Source organism: Trachypithecus francoisi, unplaced genomic scaffold, assembly GCF_009764315.1.
Source record: "Trachypithecus francoisi isolate TF-2019V2 unplaced genomic scaffold, Tfra_2.0 Lachesis_group13, whole genome shotgun sequence".
In the NCBI taxonomy this organism is placed as follows: Eukaryota; Metazoa; Chordata; class Mammalia; order Primates; family Cercopithecidae; genus Trachypithecus; species Trachypithecus francoisi.
Window position 1 is genome coordinate 64,518,581 of NW_022681458.1, and position 7,166 is coordinate 64,525,746.

The window sequence follows — 7,166 nt, forward strand, 5'->3', positions numbered from 1 at the left end:
GATAGCACTGAGGAGGGCTTTGGCTGCCAGGCAAAGGAGTCTATTATTATATATCAACAAGATGATTTAATGCTGATTCATTCCTCTTAGAGATCACCCATCTATGCCTCAGTACTCAATGGGTAACACAATCTCAACTCTCCTATTAATGGTTGTAAAAGAAAAAGCAGGCCCTTGATTTCTGAGTGGGAGATCTGAAAAGAAAATTCACAGGCTCCAAGAAACTCAGTGAGATAATGCACGAAAGAACACCGCCATGGACTTGCACAGAGTATCCGTGTGGTAAGAGTGAATTATTCATATGAACAATCATAACAGAATGGCATTTTTAAATTCTGGGGTTTCACAGTTAAAAATTTAGCATTTTTAAATGGTGACTTGGCTCTGCCTGCATTTGTGCTTTTAGTTCCCCATAAAGTTGCTCTGTGAGAAGGCAAGTTTGCTTCAAGGAGAGAAAAGGAGAAACCCCACCCATGAGGTGGCTACCAGCTGAGTTTTCAGATTTTGCTTATCTCTTTAATATTCTAGACCTCACCATCTGGTCATCAAATTCACTTTGGTCTAAACTGGCCTATGATTTTTTTTTCTGTATTTGGAGTTTATATTAGAAATTAAGATTTACTGCATTTGCAGACCATTTTTAGTCTTTTTACGAAAAAAGTGGAGGCAATAGAGACCCACTTGTCCAATGTGTCATTTTAAACACGCTGGGCAAGCGCAGGGTGGCAGCTTTATTTATCACCACATGCTCACTGGAGTGCTGGTAAATGGAATTGCGTGCTTGGCCAAGCACACAGGGAATAAGCACAGCATTGAGGCTAGGTTTTTACAGCAGCTCTGTGATCATGAATTATGAAAGGATTAGACAGGGTTTGGGAGAAGGGAGGTTCTGTTGTTTTTCTTCCTTCTTTTGTGAAGATTTGAGGGTGAGGAAAAACCTAGAATAAAGGCAATAAAAAAAAAAGTCCAGCAAATGATGCTTATTGGGAAATAGGTTGGGAGATTCCTAATTTATCTCTCTGGTTATTTGCCAAGTCAGAAACCATGATGCAAATAACGACTTATCTCTCTGTAGGAGGAATTCATTAGTGTTGGACCCAATGTCCTGCCGTGGCCCTGAAGCACTTGCTTTTACTGCCAACCTGAAGTGTTACTGCCAACCTACAGTATTCTGTTTGCATGAATTTGAGAGTTGAAGGCATGCCTACTTAACGTTATTGGTAAGTGAACCATACTTTTCAGAACTGCTTATCTTTTCTCTTTGCTGCTAAGCTGTGTCAAATCCACCTGATCTGCAGCTGATAGCATTTAGGTCTCTTCTTTATTAGGGAGGCTACAGATCTGACTAGTACCATTTCTAGGACAATGCCTTATTTCTCTCTCCTGCCTAACCTTTCAACCATGCCCACAGGTCCCTAGGCACATTCCATCATCCTTGGGTGCCACTGCAAGGCTGGTGCAGGATAGAAGCCTGTCTTCCTGGGAACCTTATTCAATTCCTTAGTGAGGCTCTCCCTTCAGATCCAACCTCAGCTTACCTCTCCACCCTTATCTGTAGCCACCAAGTGTTGTTCTGTTATTTCACGGCCTTTGCAAAGGTTGGTTCTTTGGAAAGAAATACCCATCTGTCTTAGCTCAGGCTGTCATGACAAAATACCATAGACTGCATGGCTTAAACAACAGAATTTATTTCTCACAGTTCTGGAGGCTGGAAATCTGAGATTAGAGTGCCAGGATGGTGAGGTTTTGGTGAGGACTCTCTTCCTGGCTTGCAGATGAGTACCTTCTTGCTAGGTCCTCACATGGCAGGGGGAGAGAGAGAGAGAGAGAGAGAGAGAGAAAATATCTTCTTCTTCTTATAAGGGCCTTAATCCCATCATGAGGGACCCTCCTCATGACTTCATCTAACCCTAATTACTTTCCAAAGGGCCCCATCTCCAAATACCATCACATTGTGGGGTTGGGCTTCAACATATGAATTTGTGGGGGACACAGACATTCAGTCTTCTCACCATTGGTTGGTACTTGACTTAAAGACAACTTCTGCTGGGAGTCTTCCCTGAAATATCCAAGGTTATAGTTTCTTACAGCATCTCACATTTACCATGGTACTTACCATACTCTATTGCAATTGTCTGCACACCTATATGTCTTCTCTTACCAGGCTGAACTCCTTGATGGCAGAAATGGTGCGTTATTCGCTGATGGATGCCTACTACCCAGCATAATGGCATGCACATAGTAAGCATTTACTTAAGTGCCTGTTGCCTGACTGAATTAGTCAAGGTAATGCTAGTAGAATTAACAACAACAATAAAAATTAAGACATATAAGTTAATTTCAGGTGCACATAACAGTCCAGTGCAGTTGTTCAGCAGGCAGCCTTCCATGGGGTGATTTGGGACTCTGGTTCCTTCCATCCTATGGCTCCACCATCCTCTAGGGTCTTGGAGTCCTTCTATTACAGTTAGAGAATGGGAAAGAAAGAATGAAGATGACACACCTACTTCCTAATTGCATCTGCCTGGAAGTGGCATGCTTCTGTGCCAGTCACATCCCATTCTAAGAACTGGCCCCATCTAGAGGCAAGGGGTGAGAGGGAAGTGGGGGGCAGACTGAGAGATATGATCACTGATGAGCAGCTGCTTCCAAGCAACCCTCCTCAGTATGGAATGAATGAATGAGATCAAAGATACAGCACAGTGGAAAGAACTGATGAATGCTGGGACCAAGAGAAAAGCCATATTAAATCACCCAATACTCTCATTTTATAGAAGACGCAAGTCCAGAGTAGATAAATAGCAAATAACACAACTATTTACGATTTACTTAAAGACCTGGGGTTTGAATTCAGGTGACCTTGGTTCTTGCCCTAGTTTGTTGAATGTCAGAGTCACCCCTGCCTCTCTGAGCTTCAGTTCTGTCACCTTTAAAATATGAGGTTTGTGCCAGATGCTCTCTAAGATTTAGCCCAGCCTTGCTGGGCTGAAAGTGACACCACAACCACGATTGTGGAGGTTTGTTCTGGGAATGGAATAGTTCAGGTCCCTGGAACCACACTCAACAACCAAGAAGTGAAATTTCAATCCCTTGGTCAGTTGTTTTATCTGCACATGCTCTGTTGATCAGAAACCATCCTTCAACAAAATGAAGCACATTGTAAAGATGTTTTAGAATGAGGAGTCAAAACACTGTCCACACACCTTCATCCACCCAGAATTGGCCTGGGTTCACAGATAAGGTCACCGAGCATGGCCTGACTACCTGTGTCACTCCTCAGGCAGAATTTAGACTCTCACATAGTAAGAATGAGAGTGACACTGTCTCTCAGTCGTTTGAGATCTGACGGTATTCTGATTGTTAACATCAGCCCTGTTCTTTCTATTTAAACAGTTCTATCCATGCATCTCAGGCTATTCAGAGGTGCTCTAAATCTCAAGTTTTAAAACATTTGGGTAGGAAAGAGAAAAGAGCATTGAATAGTATGCTGACTTCATTAAAAGCCTATTTTAGGAGATAAATACATTTGAATGATGGAAGTGTTCAGAAAGAACTCCGAAGAGAGGTAAACAACTTGAACTAGTCAGTCACTTTGTAGAGGTTAATGAGAAACTTCAAATGTTTTTGGCCCAGAGATTTTCTTGAAACTATAATGACTTTCTAGACTCTCATATAGCTAAATGACTTATGCTTAAGTCCTCAAAGTACAAATTAGTAAGAATGTGTTCTAGAAGTCGTATACCATTTATTTTCATTTAGACCATTGCATTTTCTCAGGAGAAAATGAAAGGGTTCCCCAATGTTCTGAAAGCTGCATGTTCCATGCATGTGTCTCAATATATAGGATCATAACCTCTCTTTCAGACCTCCCAAACCCCATGCCCTTTCACAGTGAAATCCTGTTCTGACTGATGTCCCTTACCACCCTGTCCTGGAAAAAAGCATCAAGTAACTATTCTCCTTCCACTTCCCCTTCCCTATATTCCTTAATTTGGGTATCTACTTCCCAACGTGGCAAAGGGTAGCACAGAAATGACACTGCTTTGGAAGTCACTGGCAGAGCACTCCCTGGGTTCAAATTGGCAGACAGGCTCCCCCACCCCCAGCCCTGCTGCTGCCATTTCACACAATTTACCTTCCACACCAAATTCGGAACACCAGTCTATAAAGAAAAGAGGAAAAGCAAGCTGTCTAAAGAGTCTTCATTCTTCTTCATGGTATAAAGCAACATGTTGCTGTGGCTTTTGACCTCCAGGGGTTGGATTAGATGATTTTCCACATGGTTTATTGTGAAAGGTTTTATTGCACAGATCCCTCAACAATTTAATTGCCATAAAAAATAGCTAACATATGTGGCAGGCTTTAAAAATGTCCGCCCGCCAAATGGATTTGCTTCTCATGTGGCCACCAGGAGCTGGCAGCTTTTACCTCCACATACCTCTGTGGGGTTCTAAGCTAAAGGGCTGAAGTCACCCCAATGGGCTGTAATGAATGCAGGTCTTGATTTCCATTTTGCTTTTTCTGTACTGTTGATGGTTCAATTTGTTTGCTTGCTTGTTTTTCTTCTTTTGGGGGTGTGTTCTTAAAGACATATCTCTGAGGGCAATAAAAAGGTGGTAGTCTTAGATTCTGTGAGGGTGTAATGAACTGACACAGCTCAGGACCACTGTCCCAATGGTTTAGTCTGATCCTCATAGTCTCTCAAGTGTTCTCATTTGAGAGCTACCAACATTCATAACCTATCTTTTAAAAGCCAAAGGAGAGAAATCTGTCATCTACTAGAAACACTGCAACCACTTCCTTGACAGGAAGCCGTTGTCTTTACTTTGCATTAGCTAGTAAAAACAATACTAAAAAAAAAATCATACATGGATGCACTTCTCTTCACATAGCAGATGCTAATTCCTCAAAGGAGGCTGCCTACTGAGTAATCCTTCCAGGTCTAGCTAATTAATGTTTCCTCCATAGACCAAATAACTATGTGTGAGCTCTCTGTTGACCTCTCTCCTGTCTCTTTTGACTGTTTTGTCAGAGTCTCCCCTTGCTATTCATGGGAGGCCCAAAAGGCAGCTTCATAGTGTTCCACAAACCAGCCTGTGAACAGCAGTCCCCTGTCCTTCTTCTGTAGTGGTTCCCCCTCCAGTTGCATACAACTCATCTGGAAGAGGATATTGCCTGATAGAAGAATGCCGTAGGCCGGGTGCAGTGGCTCACGCCTGTAATCCCAGCACTTTGGGAGGTTGAGGCAGGCGGATCACTGGAGGTCAGGAGTTCGACACCAGCCTGACCAACATGATGAAACCCCATCTCTACTAAAAAATACAAAAATCAGCCAGGAGTGGTGGCACTTGCCTATAATCCCAGCTACTTGGGAGGCTGAGCCAGGAGAATCACTTGAACTTGGGAGGTGGAGGTTGCAGTGAGCCAAGATTGTGCCATTGCACTCCAACCTGTGTGACAAAAGCAAAACTCCGTCTCAAAAAAACAAAAAACAAAAAGCAAAAGAATGCCAGTATCTGTTCCTGGGTGCCAGCCAGGTCTCCCCTGTTCCAGCTACTAGAAGGAAGTCAGGAAATATGGGAAAAGGCCTCCTCCTGCCCGCCCCCCGCCTGCCTCCCCTGAGAGCCTTGTCTGTTTACCTGGCTGAGGCATCTCCATCTAGGCCCAGCGAAGTTTCTCTTGAGCAGTTCCACCAGCTTCTGATCTTCACCCCTCTTTCCACACTGGCTCAAAATTAAACCAAGGACCATGGAGGGTTGCTCCAGTCTTCACCCTCCTGGTTAAAATGGCATTTTTGATCCCCATGTTTCTCTCCCCTTAGTAACAGTAGCAGGGAGGTAAACATTGTTTTAGGAGCTAGTAGCAGACTTTACCTGGTGGAGACTTGTATTGTTTACCAAAACATTTTGATAAGCCATTTTGGCTATAGTAACATGATCCTTAGGGCCTGGGCTGGATGAGACAAGGTTTATACAGTGAGAAGAATTTTTGAGTTTCTAAGAGCAGTGCTGGAGGAAGAGGGGAGCTGGGGATGGAGATAAACTGGGAGAGATGAGAAGAAGTGATGAGAAGAGATGGACCAGCAAAAGAGGGGGCAGTCTATGACAGAAGGAGAAGACAAAGTGAGTGAGCAATTTCCAGTGCAGGATAAGACATATGGACTTTCTAAGAATAGAAATATCTAATCTTTTCAGCATAAAGTTGCTTATTCTGCCATGGATACCGGTCTTATATTAAAAGAAGTTGAGTTAAATGTATTTAATGAAATCATCAAATCCATTTACAGAAAATGCTAAGGTATAGGTTTAAAAGTAATGGGCTGGGCGCGGTGGCTCGTGCCTGTAATCCCAGCACTTTGGGAGGCCAAGGCGGGTAGAGGTCAAGAGATCAAGACCATCCTGGTCAACATGGTGAAACTCCATCTCTACTAAAAATACAAAAATTAGTTGGGTGTGGCAGAAATTAGTTGGGTGTGGTGGCACGGGCCTGTAATCCCAGTTACTCAGGAGGCTGAGGCAAGAGAATCACTTGAACTGGGGAGTCAGAGATTGCAGTGAGCTGAGACCATGCCACTGAACTCCAGCCTGGCAACAGGGCAAGACTCCATCTCAAAAAAAAAAAGTAATGAAGATCATTATTAACCAATGCATATAACGATTAATTAGTTTAATACATCAAAATGTGTTACATATATAGACATCTAAATATACTGAAGTTTTGTTTACAGGTAGCTACATATTGTACCTGGGATAAAAGATATGGGTTTTTATGGCTTTTTAAAAAATGTGACTATGCTTAAATACACTCCCTTCCTTAGTGTTATTCCTACTTAGTGTCTGGTGGCAATGGTGTTGGGAAGAAAGTAAGGAAAAGGGGTGGCTTCCATAATTGTACAGTTATAATGACTAAAGAGGGGATATGCCATGAAAAGTGAGATTCATGAGAAATCAAAAGTTCAGTAGAAGTGAGAAATCTGAGTATGAAATATTGGGGTGGGCTAGGGTTTCCAGATAAAATCCAGCATGCCCAATTAAATTTGAACTTCAGATAAACAGCAAATGATTTTTTAATATACTTATTCTTATATACTTATTCTACTTATACTGATGTATACAAATAAGTATACAAAATATACTTATTCTACTTATACTGATGTCCTGTAGTTT

The 7,166-nt window shown here is 42.4% G+C and overlaps 1 long non-coding RNA gene across 1 annotated transcript; it reads left to right on the forward strand.

The window, feature by feature from the left end:
• Positions 1-847: 847 nt before the first annotated feature.
• LOC117094806 lies at positions 848-3,009 on the forward strand. The gene is made up of 3 exons (XR_004441685.1): positions 848-926; positions 1,076-1,220; positions 2,165-3,009. It is a non-coding gene; the product is annotated as an uncharacterized LOC117094806 (long non-coding RNA).
• Positions 3,010-7,166: the final 4,157 nt, after the last annotated feature.